General features: G+C 36.0%; 1 protein-coding gene across 1 annotated transcript in view; it reads right to left on the bottom strand.

Moving 5' to 3' along the window:
* The window catches only part of RNASE10 (ribonuclease A family member 10 (inactive)), a 34,699-nt gene extending 18,407 nt beyond the window's left edge, over positions 1-16,292 (bottom strand). The window contains exon 1 of the mRNA XM_074234966.1: positions 16,159-16,292. The gene's annotated coding sequence lies outside the window, so the exon portion shown is untranslated. The remainder of the gene's footprint in view (positions 1-16,158) is intronic.
* Positions 16,293-17,515: the final 1,223 nt, after the last annotated feature.

Raw genomic sequence — 17,515 nt, 5'->3', positions numbered from 1 at the left:
CTCCAGATGTTGGCACCCTCAAATAAAACCAATTCCTTTATTCTGGATACAGTTCTGTTCCTCTTGTTCTACCCAGAGTAACAATCAAGAAGAAAATTTATTCAGCTGATTTTGAGGCAGGAGACAGTCTCAAACACCACCTCATTCATGTTACTTTTCTTTATTCCTCAAGTAGAATGTATGCTTTACTTTCTCCATTATCATTACAGATTCTACCTACTACTATAGTTGATGCATTTACAACTTTCTCTACAACTCTAAATTGTAATTTGTTTGAGGAGCGTTACTTATCTTTGTCCCTGGTCTGCCACAGTGCCTTGTACATAATATAGACTTGAATTAGGATATGAGTCTGAAGACATAAACTTTTACTAATATCATCCATTTTCACACTACCTCCATTTCCCATTGTTACCCTCCTCCCATTATTCACTGAAGATCTAGAAAAGGATACTGAGAGAATAATTTGACAGATAAAATGAGAAATAGGATAAAATTATGTCATGAAAATTTGGAGAGGAGAATATCAAGGAGAAAAGAATAATCACAATGACAAAAGCTACAGAGAAATCAATTAAGAGATCAATAATTTTAGAGAGAACAATTTTATTTGAATGATTATGTTAGAAGTCATACTTTAGAGATTTAAGAAGAAAGTAAAAGGAAAGGAAAGGAAGGTGCCAATTGGAGAAGACTTTTTCAAGGAGTTTAGCCAGAAAAGGGAGAACAGTTTAGGACAATAGCTAACAGAATGGATGGATCAAATGAAGTTTTTCTGAAGATGGGCATATTTGTAGACAGTAGCAAAAGAGCTGGTAGAGGGGTGGCTAGGAGGCGCAGTGGATAGAGCACTGGCCTTGGAGTCAGGATTACCTGAGTTCAAATCTGGCCTCAGACACTTAATAATTAGCTAGCCATGTGGCCTTGGGCAAGCCACTTAACCCCATTGCCTTGCAAAATCTAAAAAAAAAAAAAGAACTAGTAGAAAAGGAGAGAAGAAAGATTAAAAAGTACAGATGGATAGAAAGAACAATCTGCTGGAGAAGGCAGAGTGGATTGGAAACACTTCTGTTTAGGGTATACCTTGTCTGAGAGAGAAGGACCACCTCTTACTTTGAGAAAGGACAAAGATAAGACAGTAGCAAAAAGGCATCTGAGTGATGTTGAGATGGTGAGGGGAGAATAGGGAGAGCTCTGGGAATGGCCTGTTTTTTTCTAGGGAAATGTGAGACTGTTCTAGATGAAAGATAAGGGTGGGGGAGAGTAGGAAGTCGTGAGAAGTTTGAGAAGTAATGAAAAAGTTTAGAAAAGCTACAATGTGGGTTGCCATGAATCTATTAGCAAAATGTAAAAAATTACTTTGTTGCAGTGGAAGCTCAATTGAAATTATGTAGCATAAATTTATAGTGAACCTAGTCAGCATGATTTATGATTTTCTCCAACTGCACTCAGTAATAATACATAAGTAGGAATGAAAGTAGCAGATGGAGAGAAGGGAAGGGTTTGAGGTGGCACCTCAGAGTTTTTAATTTGCATTCTCTAATCAGTAATGATTTGGGGTATTTTTTAACATATGCCTTTAGATAGCTTTATTGTTTTCATCTGAAAACTTCTAGTTCACATCCTTTCATCATTTATCAACTGGGGAATGACTTGTATTCTTATAAATTCAACTCAGTTTTCTATATAATTTAGAAATGAATCCTTTATCAGAAACACTAGCTGTGAAAATTGTTTTCCAATTTTCCGTATTCCTTCTAATCTTAGTTACATTAGCTTTATTTGTCCAAAACCTTTTAAATTTAATGTAATTGAAATTATACGTTTTAACAAATTATAGCATTCTCTATCTCTTATTTGGTCATAAACATCTCCCCTCTCCATGGATCTGACAGACTATTTCCTTGTTCTTCCAAATGACTTACAATAACACTGTTTATGTCTAAAACCTATATCCATTTTGAACTTATTTTAATTTAGGGTATAAGTTGTGGATCTATGCCTAATTTTTGCTATTTTCTAGCTTTCCTAGCAGTTTTTTTGTCATATAGTGAATTCTTTTGGTTTTTCACTTGATTACTCTAGTCATTTATTTCTTTTGTACCTAATCTTTTCTAATGATCTATTTCTCTATTTCTTAGCCAGTAGCAGACTGATGGATGATTGCTGCTTTCTCATATAGTTTTAGATCTGGTATAGCTAGGCTACTTTCCTCTGCAATTTTTAACTTCCCTTGATATTCTTGACCTTTTGTTCCTACAGATGAATTTTGTTAGTATTTTTAAAATAGTGTACCAATTCCTCTGCATCTAAACTGTCTGTAGTGTACTCTTTATCTTTCATTATATCTATTGCAAGCCATGCCATTTTTCTCATATGGAAGAAAGATAGACCAGCATGAGACGTGTGCATCACAGGCATGTTTAGAATTCTTGGACTAGTGGAGAAATGCCAGTCTTCTGTTCACAATAGCATTTGCATCTCACTATATTTACTTGTCTTATTATCTCTCAGATGCTCTTCTGTGCCTAAGGAACTGCATTTCCCTCTCTTCTCTCTCCCCAGATATTGCTACTGACCATGCCCCAGTGATTGAAATCTAACAATTCTAGTGTAAAATTCCCATTGAATGATATTCTCAAACCTTAAGGAAAACTATAGATCTGGAATTGTGTAAAAGTCTCCAGGGAAGTGGGAAACTGAATTGAAACTGAAGGGTTGACTACCTAGTAACCCCAAGTAAATTTCTTTTCTAGATGTCCATACCTTTTAGAGAGGCACATATTAAGGCTATTGTTGATAACACTTTCTTCACACACAAATCAAGTGAATTCTACTTCATCTTCATGGTGAAATATCCCAGTCTTGTAGTCTGGTTCTTTGGAACTGAAATCCAAGGTAGGTAACTCATTATTAGCTTTAGTCTAGCAATGGGAAAATTATGGTCAAAAACACTATTCTAAGGTAAAAATGAAAATATGAGTTGACAACTTATTAATTCACTGAAAAAATTATTTACTGATTGTTTCTTCATGGCAGCTATTTGAAAAAATTCACTTGTCCTAGGGTATTCAAAAAGAATAGCACCACTGGTGTGAGGGCTTGCCGAGCCTTTTTTTCAGGACTGCTCATCTACCTTTGGTGTCCAAATTTCATCTGTGTCTCCAAGAAGCTGTAATACACTCAGTTTCACCCCAATAAACCATCTCAGCAGATGGTCTAAACCAAGAGTAAGGTAATCAACAGGCCTCAAAACTGTCAATATGTTAGGGAGATGTCTATCCCAACCATGTGAAGACTACCTCTAACATAATGTACAGATGAGAAAAATTTGTTCTACTGACCATGAAGTTGACTGAAGCAGGCATTTTGGAGTGATTAGAACTTGGTCATATATCAAAAATCATCTACTGAAACCCAGGTCATTGCCAGGAGTCTTGATTTTTGTCCTGCCACTGAATTTTGATGACTCAGGAAGACAGAGTGAAGTGATGGCTTTGTGCATCTCTACCCCACTTAAATCCAGTTCCAGCAAGTCAAAATATCATCTGTAACATCACCAAAAATGAAAACCGAACAATAACTAAGTAAACAAATATAAGGAAGACTGGGATAATCCCAGAGAGCCTCATTCCTTACATTTGCTAGGGATGTCCATGAAGTTATGCAAATGAGCAGCTACCAAGACAACCAACCTCAATTCCTTCTCCAAACCAGGGAGCATGAAAGAGATGGAGATTGTATAGGAAAAAAGAGATCATGCTCTCTCCCCTCAGAAAGGCCAAAATAAGACCTGAAGAAATACTCAAAGTTTCAGCTTATTCACCTTTCATCTGATTATTCCTTTCAAATGTGAGAGTATAAAGGAGGATTCATGTCCTCAACCAGTATGTCCTTTTCTTAGTTATGGAATAAAGACCAAAGTATTTTTCACTTCCATAGGAATATAGTGAGTACTCTCATTTGGAGAGAGATGAGGACAACTGAATTTTTTCAAATAGCTACTATGAAGAAACAATCAGAGAATTTTTTCAGTGAATTAATAAGTTGTCAACTTATATTTTCATTTTTCTGGTAAAAAGTATACCCAGACACTGAAATTTTGGAGAATCATAGTTCTTATGGCTGGGTATTCAACCTTTTTTTTTTTTTTTTTTTAGTTTTTTTGCAAGGCAAATGGGGTTAAGTGGCTTGCCCAAGGACACACAGCTAGGTAATTATTAAGTGTCTGAGACCAGATTTGAACCCAGGTACTCCTGACTCCAGGACTGGTGCTTTATCCACTACACCACCTAGCTGCCCCTATACAACATTTTTAACCAAAGATATTTTATTATACCATCTACTTAACTTCATCCTCAAATTTACTCATTAATCCCTGAAATTGAAGCAGTATCAGTAGGAATAAATGGGGATGATTTCTCATCAATGTCATTATCATTGATCAAGTAATGGAAAAGGAAAAATGGAGGGTTATATCTTATTTTTAATGAACCAGAATCTAACCTGTATTCCTGTACTTGTATCATTAAGGTCACTTAAGGCCAGTGTATTAAATATATACACAAGGGATGAAGATAGTCTTAATTGCTCTTGCGTGAAAATTCTCAATTTAGCTGAATATATGATAAGAAACTTAATAAGTGGTACATTAGTCCCATTACTGGTACCAATTTCAATGCTTTTCTTCTCTGGGACAGTATCATCTTATTCTCTTCTGTTTGGGCCTGAGGCCAATTTGGGAAGAGCATTAAACAAGCCAAAGACAAATGCTGTCTCTTGATCATTGTAAAAAATAATATTATAAACTTTTCCTTGTTACACTACTCTGGATTTAGATGTTGAAGCAGCAATTTACCTTACCTCTACTTAATTACTACTCTCTAGGCTAACGAAATTGAAATGATCAATATAGGGATTAGGGTGGCAGTACAATAAGAAAAAATCAGGAAGGAGAACATATAAAAGGTGAATGACTATTCTTTGCCTTTAGAAACATATTTTACCAAAATCTTGAAGATGAAGCTAAAGATTCTAGGGTTTAAAAAAAAGACTTGGGTAATAGGTTTCCATAGTGATTGTGGTGATGATCCAGAGCAAAGGGTGAAGGAAATGAGCATACATTTTTCCATTAAGGAGAACAAGGAGACACTGTACAATCTGAATTGATAAAGCAGGACAACACAGGTTCAGAAGTACAAAGCTCAGTATGTTCTCATCTTTCCTTATATTCACCCCTGGAGGATAATCTTGCTCCTTGCCACTCCCTTTTTCTATCTTTGGGTCATACCCCATGGCCTATTCAGGATCCATTCTGTAAAGTTCTGGGTCATCACTTCTATCTAACTTTTAAAATCATAGAAAGTTAGATTTTCATTTAGTTTCATTTTCCTCATAAAAAGTGAGGTGAGGACCAAGAGACTAAGACCAGATTTTCTGGATTCCAAACAAATTTTCTTCTACTATTTCACATTGTCACAGAAGATCCAACAAAGTCCAATGTCTTTTGGAATTAGTGAAAAGAACCTGGGTTGAGGAAAATGATATCAGGTTAGGACAGAAACAAAATATGCTGAAAGTCTGAAGAAATGGAAAGTTGAGCTAAGAGCCATGCACAGGTTTGAGAAGGTTTGATAAGAGATAGTCTAAGAGCTTCATTTGGCTGTCTCATATCACCTGAGACAGGGAGAGGAAGAAATTAAACTTGCCTTTTTGCAGAGAAGATTATAAAAATACATTGAGTTATTTGGATTCTTTTGAATTGCATAGTTTGTGGTATATACAGAACTCAATTTTCACAGTTCAAAGACATTAATAAAATAGCATATTCTGAGCTCCATTGCTTTGTTGGTGTGGTAGAGTGAAGTATATTGAGCACAGTGGAGAGGCAGATCCTATCCTAGAGAAGTGTTGGCTGTAATTGGAATTGGAAGATCTGAATTAAATTTCAGCTTTGACCCTCAAGAACAGTGAGTCTATGGGCAAGTCACTTATTTATTAACTCCTATTTCCTCATTAGTTAAATGAATATGATAGTATTCATTATTCTAAACGTGTGGTCTTTGTACAGCTAACAAGGTCATATAATAGTTGAAGGAATTTAATAAATTTAATAAATAAATGAATTCAAATGTTTTATTAATCTATTTATTCAGCATCTGCTATGTTCAAGGAACATAGCAGGACTAGGTGGTTATACAAAGATGAAGATTAAAATAATGTCTGCCCTCAAATCCCTTGCACTATATTAAATTATAGTACATTGATATTCATGTTATAAATGAAACCAGAAAACAAAAATAGCAAATTAGTGGAAAAATAACTTTCAGGTTCCTCTCTGAGAGGGAAAAGAAAGGGGAAGAAAATGGTTCCAACATATAGAATTATTCCCTTTTCCAGGTGCCTCTTATACCTTGATGTGCTATGAAAATGTGAATTTTATTAGGTTTCCATGCTGAATCAACTTATTGTGGAGTGGGGGGGAAGGGTTTGAAATTAAGAGAAATGGTGATAATATGAGAAGAATAGGAAAAATGATCCTAGTAATGTCCACTGAAGATCTTGTTCCTAAATTTTTAGGTTGGATTCTTAGGAATTATAAAAAAAAATCACTGAATCTTGGCACTAAAAAACATCAAAGGTGATCTGTTACCACTCATATTGAGCCAGGAAACATTGTAAGCAAAGGATTGGAAGTGTTTTTTAAAATAGACTTTTAAGGAAATATTTTATTTTTTCATCACTTAAATGTTCTCTTTTATTCCCCTCTTCCCCTCCACAAGTCATTTCATATGAAAAGGATTTTTTTAAAGAAAAAAGAAGAAAAAAATAATCCAGTAAAACTCATCAATACATAAAAAAAAATTATAGTGTTCTATATCTCTGGATCCTGTTTCTACAAAGGAAGCTTGGTTTTTGTTGTTGTTGTTGTTTCTATTGTGTTTTTTGTTTGTTTGGGTTTTTTTTGTAATTTTAGACCATTCATCTTTGATTGGTTGTCCTTTTTTTCCATTTATACTGTTGTGGTCATTGTGTAATGCTTTTTTTTAAATTTTGACTCTGCTTATTCCACTTTGCATAAGTACATGTAAGTCTTTCTATGTGCTTCTTTTTTTTTTTTTTAAGATTTTTTGCAAGGCAATGGGGTTAAGTGGCTTGCCCAAGGTCACACAGCTAGGTAATTATTAAGTGTCTGAGGTCAAATTTGAACCCAGGTACTCCTGACTCCAGGGCTGGTGCTCTATCCATTGCACCACCTAGCCACCCCTTTCTATGTGTCTCTTAAACATAATATTGACATTTCTTACAATAGTAACACTCTTTAACATATTCATGTATAACAATTTGGTTAACTCCTTCCTAATTGATAGACATTGACTTTGTTTGCAGTTCCTGGCTCCCACAAAAAGTGCTGTCATACATATTTTGATATAGGTAGGATCTTTCTTTTTAACAGTGACCTTCTCAGGGTACATTCTTAGTAGAGGAGGAAAGTTTGGGAGGGGAACAGGATTAAAGAAAGGGATTCAATCTTGGATATGTTGAATTTTTAAAAGTCTACAAGATCTCCAGTTCAACGTGTCTAATAGGCAGTTGGAAATGGGAGGTGCTAAAAACCATTTAAGTGGACACTCATATTCTTATGCCAGAAAATAACTTTAATTTCCCCATTCAATTCTAATAGTTTGAATGTACGTCTCAAATTATTCTGAGGGTCTTGCCATTTTTCAACAGCCTATGTAGAAGGCACCTGAAAACTTGACCCACCTGGAGATATTGGTGATAGAGATAGCTGACCCCATTGTCTTTGGAAAAATAATGTTCTCTGTAATTTTTTTTAAAAGATCTTTTCTTTTTCTCCCCATTAATTATCACTTATCAGCTTCTTCCCCCATAACCCTCTACCTCAATAGAAGCATTTTCTTGTAAATAAGTAAGTATAATTAAGCAAAACAGTTTACATATTGGCTATACTTAAAAATCTCATTCTGTATCTCTAAGTCCATCTCTTTTTGCTGAAAGGTGGAAAACATGCCTAACTCATAGTCTTCTGAAATTGTGCATTGATCATTAAAGTTTTGTGTGTGTGTGTCATAAATCACTTTATTAATTTGATGAAAACTTTCAATCCTTTCTCAGAATAATGTTTTAAATATATAAAATAAAATACATAGAATTACAAAAGAAATCAATTATATTATAATATAGTATTAAAATATTAAAGAAAAAAGAAAACCTACTTTCATGCATTCCAATTTTAGTCATTGTACAAATTATTTTCATTTTTGTATTAACACAACTCTACATTAGTTAATAAAAATCTTCCTGATTTCTCCAAATTTATCCCTTTAGTATTTTCTTACAGTAGCAATAAAATTCCATTATATCCATAAACTATATTTTTTCAGTCTTTCCACAATTGAAGGATACACATTCTGTTCCAAGTCTTTGCTATAACAGAAAATGTCACTATATTTTTGTACATGTGGGATCTTTTTTTCTATGTCAATCTAGTGATATAATTCCAAATTGTTTTCTAGGGTAGTTGGAAGAGCTTCTAGAAGTAGGAAATTACCATTTTTCTTTTTGGTCATTTTTGCCAATCATATAAGATGTAATCTCAAAATTCTTTTTTTATTTGCATTTCTCTCTTTTTTTTTTTTTTTGGCAAGGCAATGGGGTTAAGTGGCTTGCTCAAGGCCACACGGCTAGGTAATTATTAAGTGTCTGAGGCCAGATTTAAACTTAGGTACTCCTGACTCCAGGGCCGGTGCTCTATCCACTGCACCACCTAGCCACTCCCCATTTCTCTTGATATTGTTCATCTTGACTTGAGCATGAATTGGATTTAAAAGAGGCAGAGTTGCACAAAGTTGTCAGTTTCACTCTTTCTCTCAGAGTCATCAAAGTCCAGTGGCAAGATTAAAGTCAAGATGACGGGCGATAGCTGCGGATGCAGTTGACAGATAACCTTGAAGTCTTCAATTTCTGACAAACCCCTAAGGGCTCCATAGCACCTACTTTAGCCACCTTCATGACCAAACCCTCACAAAAAGAGGTGCTCGTCCTCCCTGAATAGTAATAATGTAATAATAAGTTCAACCCTTGTGCTATTATTTGTTACCCTGTTAATAACTTTGATGTTATTTTAGCTTGACATTAGAAATTTTTATGTATAGAGAAAAGAGAAACTATTTATGGAAAAATAGATTTTTCCAGTTTATGAAATAAATATTTCTTATTAGACTGGGGGGGGAGACTTAGAGTAATTGAATAATAATGAGAAAGAAGTTTCAGATTTAGTAATATCAAACATAAATTTGAAATAGCAGAACATATCCTCATGAGTTAGATTGTAAGTTCCTTGAGGGTAGGGACTTCTTAGCCTATTTTTGTATCCCCAGCACTCAGTAAAGCCCCTGCCACATAGTAGACACTTAATGATTATTTATTGAATTGAATTGTCCAGGAGAATTGCCCATTCATGAGAATGAATAAGTCAGTGAGTGAGGTAGCAGCCTGAGGAGCTATCACTCTATGTAGGCTACATATAAGTATGATTGTTTTTAAAATCCCTACTACTCATTTGAACAAAATATCTATATATCTTGATATAAAGAGAAATTCATGGCAAAGATTTTTTTCCCAGTTAAAACTTTTCTTTCTAATTTTGGTGATTTTTATTGGTGCAAAAGTTTATCAATTTTATATAATCAAAATTTTTTTTAGGTTTTTTTTTTTGCAAGGCAAATGGGGTTAAATGGCTTGCCAAAGGCCACACAGCTAGGTAATTATTAAGTGTCTGAGATCAGATTTGAACCCAGGTATTCCTGACTCCAAGGTTGGTGCTTTATCCACTATGCCACCTAGCTGCCCCCCATATTGTCTTTCATGATGATCTCTCATTCCTTACTTAGTCAAGAAGTATCCTTGATCCCATATTTTCTTCTAGTTTGTTTATGGCATAACTTTCTTGAAGTTATATGGACCTCATTGTAGTCTCTGTTATACAAATTTGGTCTAAACCTAATTTCTAATAGACTACTTCCAGTTTTCCCAGAAGTTTTTGGCAGATTTGCTCCCACCCACAGAAGGACACACTTCACATTGGTCATACTGCTGTCCAAGTCTAACCAGATTTAAACAGAGGAGTAAGTCCTCTTTTTCCTTCAAAAACAAAAACAAAAAACTGAACCCTGAGGAATCCCTCTCTCTCTCTCCTTTCTTAACTCCAAAGAATTTCTTTCCTTAGACCCATCTTTTTTCCCTCCCAGTGCCAATGTGCCTATGATTGTATCTCTCTCCCTAAACCACCTGCTAGATTGAATCTGTTTTCCTCCTTTCCTTTGTTCTCTGTTCTCAGTTCTTTCCAGCAATATTGCATTCTTTGCTGAGGGAGGGTGACTTTATCTTTCCCCTGGGATCAGTGGGATCCCACTTCTTCACACTTAACATGAGTCTATTTTCTGTGGCAATGGGGCTTTTTATCTATTGAGAATTAGTTTTAGATCACCTTAGGTCTATCTCCATTGCCCCTCTGGAAGAGGGGAAACTCAATTCAGGGGATGTGCTAATTCGGGGGGGCGAGGAGAGGGTGGGGATAAGAAAAGGTTCTGTATTTGCCTTTCTGGACTGGGTGTTGCCTTTCTGGACCAAAGGAGTCAGGTGTCCTATTGATCAGTGTTTTTTCACCTTTACCCAGAAGAACACAGAACAAGGAGTGGGATAAACATCAGTGGTTTGCAAAACTCCTGAAAATAAGAACAAAATAAATAATATTTTCTACCTTTTCCACCTTTGTTTTTCTAGAAAATAAAGTTGCTTAAAAAATTACTTTTTTTCCTAAGTTGTCCTCTCCTCCTTCTGCTTTCTTCCCCAGTTGTACAAGATGGAAACCTGATTAGACTTCTCAATCTAGTTTACAATATGTGCACTAATTGTAGGTAAGCCAAAGAGGAAAAGGACAAAATGAAAAAATAGTGACATAGGTTTAGGGGCAAAAAAAAATTATGTTTTTATAAAGAAAACTCGGGTTGGAGTTGGGAAGGAATAGAGATAGAGGCACATAGAATCTGAAAATGAAAGCAGTAAAGTGGCAGAATAGAGACTGAACTTGAGAGAAAGGAAAATCTGAGGTATGTGAAAATGGCTAAACCACTTTACATTTATGAGACTCAGTTTCATTATCTGTAAAAAAGTATAATAATAACTGTAGAAGTCACTTAATGGATAAGGATGTTGCAAGATAATGCTTTTATGGTGTTTTGTAAACTTTAAAGCATTATGTAAATATGATTTAGTATCTTTGTACCAGATACTTATGGAACTCAGTATGTTTAAGGCACTGTGCTTGGTGCCAGAAATGCAAAAACGAAAACTGACCATTTCTGCTATCAAAGGATTTAGAATCCCATAAAAATAAGAATGACATTAAAATGAAAGAAAGGCATTTCAGACTTGAAAGGAAGACTGATAGGGAAGCAATTGTAATAAAATATTTTGGACTTTAAACTTGGAACAAGAAGAATGTGAAGTCCTCTGTAATTAATTAATCTGAACTTTTTGCTTCTGTTTCCCTCATATTCTTGTAATAATTAATTGTGTATTTGAATTAGCTGTGTGTGCTGGTCCATGGTAGGCAGGACAAAAAAATTTTTATGGCAAAGAAGAAAAATGAACTAAAAGCCATGCATCTAGAAGAGTTGTTTTAGAAAAGGAAATTCTCTTCCTTAAGAAGGTGATATTTAAAAATTAAGCCAGCCAAGCAATGGCAGAAACCTAAAGCTTGTTTCTGAGTGAGGTTTTAGTCAAAGAGTTAGCTTATTTTATCTCTGAAAGGGAAACAAATAGAAACAGAAATGAAACTCACATGCCTAATCTAAGAAAATTCTGCAACACACACACATACAGAAACATATAGGATAGGGCTGGCTAGGTGGCGCAGTGGATAGAGCACTGGCCCTGGAGTCAGGAGTACCTGAGTTCAAACCTGGCCTCAGACACTTACTTAATAATTACCTAGCTGTGTGGCCTTGGGCAAGCCACTTAACCCCATTTGCCTTGCAAAAACCAAAAAACCAAAAACAAAAAACACATTCAGTTAAGCAAAACACTTGGAGTTCAACCTGAAAGCTGTTACCCCTTCAATCTGCTGTTGTCCTTTGTCTTGGAATCAGGTATTTAGAGATGGGTAACCCATGAATTTTTCCCTCACAACCCTATCCTTTAACTCAATCTGGATGCCAGTGAAAAGATAGAAGTGAAGCTTTGGAGGACTGGCTTTGGGCTTTGATCAGTGGTTAAGCTGCTTAGTTTCCACTGTGCTAACCAAACCTTTCTTTTTTTTTTTTGGTTTTTGCAAGGTAATGGAGTTAAGTGACTTGCCCAAGGTTACACTGCTAGGTAATTTTTAAGTGTCCGAAGCTGGTTTTGAACTCAGGTCCTCCTGACTCCAGGGCCAGCGCTCTATCCACTGTGCCACCTATATACCCCAGACCTTCTATTTTTTGAAAGAAAAAGGGAATGGATTTCATTCCTGGACATTTTAATAAAGGCACTGGAATTAGGAGCACAATAGAATCATAGTATGAACAAGATTTGTGCCTAAAGATGTAGACTTGGAACCAGAAAGAGTTAGTTTATTGAAATTTTTTAATGAGTATAATCAAGTCCAGCAGGGTCAGAAGAATGTAAGATCTAGATTCCACAGTTGAAATTTGTAATACCAAGTGTGTATTAAGTTTAGTTTAAAATCTAGGGACAGGGAAGCTAGGTGACACAGTGGATAGAGCACTGGTCCTGGACTCAGGAGGACCTGAGTTCAAATTGGACTTTAGACACTAATTACTTGGGCAAGTCACTTAACTCCATTGCCTTACAAAAACCAAAACAAACAAACAAACCTAGAGAAGGAGAATTTCAGTTCAACACACTAACCGTTCCATAAGTAGGTTCAATCATATTTCAGGCATAGTCTCTTCACCAGTAGCTATTCTCATTATCTCCTAGAATTGCTATGGACTTAGTCCATTGCAGGCTGGAAGTGAATGGAGTTGATGGAGCAGAATCCACTAGATTCAGTGAATTTAGGGAGAAGACTGATGGCTGTGATTATATCTTTTTTATCCTTTATTATCTGAGGAGGTTTCATTTGGGGTGGGAGAGGTAGATATAGGACTCAGTACCCTCTGCATGTCTACTTGGATTTATTGCCCTTTGACTTATTCAATAATTTTATCCACCCCAACATGGACCTGGATATTTGTACCTACTGCTTCAACACAGTGCATTATCATTGGTTTGGTTTTTTTCTCAGATGATTAGACAGAGTTAGGATAAGCTACTCCTGCAGTTAACTGACAATGTGTAATCTGAAATGTGTTGACCAGATGACAGATACCTTCTTGCTTTGAGCAATTTCCCATTCTCATAGATACTTTTGAGTGTGTGCCATGGAAAGTGAAAAAAGTAATGATGTGGCTTGCAAAGATTTATAGGATTCATGATGTGACTTTGCTTCATCATTTTGTTACAGTATTCCCCAGCCTTGATGTTTTTGATGGGATAGTCAGTGAAATAGACTTTGAATCCTTGTTCTAGGTAAAGCATGTTTCAAGAGTTCTTGCTGTCTTGTAGAATTATTACATTCTATTTTGTCCATGCTACTTTTTAGGCAATTTGCTACTTGGTTTTGTATCTTTTGTGCTAAAATTTGAATTTCCTTTCCAATTCTTTCTTCTATAACTCTTTTTTTACATTATTTTTTAATTAAAGATTTTATTTATTTTGAGTTTTACAATTTTTCCCCCACTTCCCTCTTCCCTCCCCCCCACAGAAAGCAATTTGTCAGTCTTTACATTCTTTCCATGTTATACATTGATCCAAATTGAGTGTGAAGAGAGAGAAATCATATCCTTAGGGAAGAAACAAAAAATATGAGAGATAACAAGATAAGACAATATGATATCTATTTTTTTCCCTAAATTAAAGGGAATAGTCCTTGAACTTTGTTCAAACTCCATGGTTCTTTATCTGGATACAGATGGTATTCTTCATTGCACACAGCCCCAAATTGCCCCTGATGGGGCTCACTGATGGAATGAGTGAGTCCATCAAGATTGATCATTGCCCCCATGTTGCTGTTAGGGTGTACAGTGTTTTTCTGGTTCTGCTCATCTCACTCAGCATCAGTTCATGCAAATCCCTCCAGGCTTCCCTGAATTCCCATCCCTCCTAGCTAAGTCATTCCCCAATTGAAGCACATTTACTTGATTTCCAATTCTTTGCCACCACAAACAGGGCTGCTATAAATATTTTTGTACAAGTGAGGTTTTTTACCCTTTTTCATCATCTCTTCAGAGTATAGACCCAGTAGTGGTATTGCTGGGTCAAAGGGTATGCACATTTTTGCTGCCTTTTGGGCATATTTCCAAATTTCTCTCCAGAAAAGTTAGATGAGTTCACAGCTCGACCAACAATGTAATAGTGTCCCAGACTTCCCACAACCCTTCCAACAATGATCATTATCCTTTCTGGTCATATTGACCACTCTGAGAGGTGTCAGGTGGTACCTCAGAGAAGCTTTAATTTGCATTTCTCTAATAAGTAATGATTTAGAGCAATTTTTCATATGGCTATGGATTACTTTGATCTCCTCATCTGTAAATGGCCTTTGCATATCCTTTGACCATTTGTCAACTGGGGAATGGCTCTTTCTTTTTTAAAAATATGACTCAGTTCCCTGTATAATTTAGAAATGAGTCCTTTGTAAAAAACATACGTTGTAAAGATTGTTTCCCAGTTTACTACATTTCTTTTGATCTTGGTTACAGTGGTTTTATCTGTGCAAAAGCTTTTTAATTTAATGTAATCAAAATCACCTAGTTTGCTTTTAGTGATGTTCTCCATCTCTTCCTTAGTCATAAACTGCTTCCCTTTCCATAGATCTGACAGGTAAACTAGTCCTTGATCTTCTAATTTGTTTATAGTATTGGTATAGGGTGTGAGGTGTTAGTCTAATCTAAGTTTCTTCCATACTAATTTCCAATTTTCCCAGCAGTTTTTATCAAAGAGAAAGTTTTTATCTCAATAGCTGGACCCATTGGGTTTATCAAACAGCAGATTACTATAATCATTTCCTGCTATTGTACCTAGTCTATTCCACTAGGCCACCACTCTATTTCTTAGCCAATACCAGACAGTTTTGATTACTGATGCTTTATAATATAATTTTAGATCAAGTAGGGCTAAGCCCCCTTCTTTTGCACTTTTTTTTCATTAAATCCCTGGCAATTCTTGACTTTTTATTTCTCCATATGAATTTACTTACAACTTTTTCTAAATCATTAAAGTAAATTTTTGGAATTTTGATTGGTAGGGCACTAAACAGGTAGTTTAGTTTTGGTAGAATTGTCATTTTTATTATATTAGCTTTACCTATCCGTGAGCAGTTGATATTTGCCCAGTTATTTAAATCTGATTTAATTTGTGTGAGAAGTGTTTTATAATTGTTTTCAAAAAGCTTCTGAGTCTGCCTTAGCAAATAGACTCCCAGGTATTTTATATTGTCTGAGGTTACTTTGAATGGGATTTCTCTTTCTAGCTCTTTCTGCTGTATCTTGCTAGTCATATATAGAAAAGTTGAGGTCTTCTCTAACTCTTTTCTAATATTTCCTTTCTAATTTGATTAATAGAAACATCAGAACCTTAAAATGGTCTCTTTTTTTATTTCTTAAAGGAATTTTACTTGAGTTTATGTCCAAGTCATTTTTAAAAATGAACAAAATAAACTGAAGGAGAGGAAGGATTCTATTTGACTCACCAAGAGGGGGAAAAAAGTGTATAATTCAATAACCAGGTAAAAGAAAGGAAGAAAAAGGGACTATTAAGCAAAACTTCAAAAACAGGAAAAGAGGTAACAAGGGAGAGGATTTTAGTAGATAGGAATGTGGTAGGGCTTGGAGGTAAAGGAAATAAAACAAATGGGAATAGGACCACCTTAAAAACAATTAATCAGACTTCTGGCCAAGATGGTGGAGAGAAGACAGGCACAGTTCTAAAGTCTCCTGATCTTTCCCCATCTATCATATGAAATAAACCTCTTAACAGAAATCCAGCCCACAAAACCTAGAAAGAAAATCCAGGAGAAAGAACATCTACCTCAGGATTTGTCTCCCTCAGCAGTACTGGACAAATTCGGGTGGGTGAGTCTGGGCTCAGAGGGCGGATCAGCCCCTGATCAGCCAGATTAGCAGCTGAATTGGAGCCCAGAGTCTGAGGTCCTGAGAGTTGGACCTGCTGGATCAGAGGTGGGGCTAGATGGCAGGGGCTTGAGTCAACTAGGAAGCAGAAGCACTGGTGTTGGTACTGTCCCTCTGGAGCTTGCCAGAAGGGCAGGGGCCGGGGGAGAATTCCGGTGCAGGAGAGCTGGGGACACCATCCCTGGGCTTCTCTGGTCTGAGGAACTCTGACTCCATGCCTCCATTACAGCTGAGGCCTCTTCCTGGAACTAACAATTGCAGACTACTTCTGCCTCAGGCACAGGTGTGTGAGCAGAAGAACCAGCTGGTTTTTTAAAGATTTTTGCATCTATATTCATCAGGGAAATAGGTCTATAATTTTCTTTCTCTGTTTTAACTCTTCCTGGTTTAGATAACAGCACCATATTCAGTGTCAGTGACACTGACCTCCTTGCTATTCCTTGAACAAGATACTCTTCTAACTCTACATTTTCATTGGTTGTCCTCTGTCTTCTTTCTCTCCTTATCTCTGCTGATTTCCTTTAAGTTCTAAATAAAATCCTACCTTCAACAAAAAGCCTTCCATGATCCCCCTTTAATTCAATCATTTATCTGGTATATATTTTGTTTGTACATATTTGCTTATATGCTATCTCTCCATAGATTATGAGTTTCTTGAGATAAGGGAGTATTTTTTGCTTTTCTTTGTCTTCTTAGAGCTTAGCACAGTTCTGGCATATAGTAGGTGCTTAAGGAATGCTTGTCAACTCTGACTGTTTTGTATTAGAGGCATCTAGTGATGCAGTAGAGCAACTGAAGACTTGCTAATAAAGTACTCAATCTGATAGGAGATAGGAAAACCTGAGTTCAAATATGGCCTCATACACTTACTGTGTGATCCTGGGCAAGTCACTTCAACTTCTCTTTGCCTTCAGTCTGCTCAACTGTAAAATGAAGATAATAATAGCACCTTCCTCTCAGGATTGTTGTGAGAATCAACTGAAAAAATATTTTTAAAGTGCCTAGGACATAGAAGACACTTAATAAATTCTTGTTTTCTTCCTGCTCCTGTCCCACTCCAATTCCCCAGTTTCGAAAGCTATAAAATAAGTTTAACCAAATGACCTTCAGGGATGCATCTGGGACAGCTAGGTGGTACAGTGGATAGAGTATCAGCCCTGGAGTCAGGAGGACCTGAGTTCACATCTAGTGTCAGGCACTTAATAATTGCCTAACTGTGTGACCTTGGGTAAGTCACTCAACTCCATTTCCTTAAA

The sequence above is a fragment of the Macrotis lagotis genome, chromosome 4, assembly GCF_037893015.1.
Source record: "Macrotis lagotis isolate mMagLag1 chromosome 4, bilby.v1.9.chrom.fasta, whole genome shotgun sequence".
NCBI classification, from domain to species: Eukaryota; Metazoa; Chordata; class Mammalia; order Peramelemorphia; family Peramelidae; genus Macrotis; species Macrotis lagotis.
The sequence above is the reverse complement of the archived record's forward strand: the minus strand, read 5'-3'. Positions and strand labels throughout refer to the sequence as shown.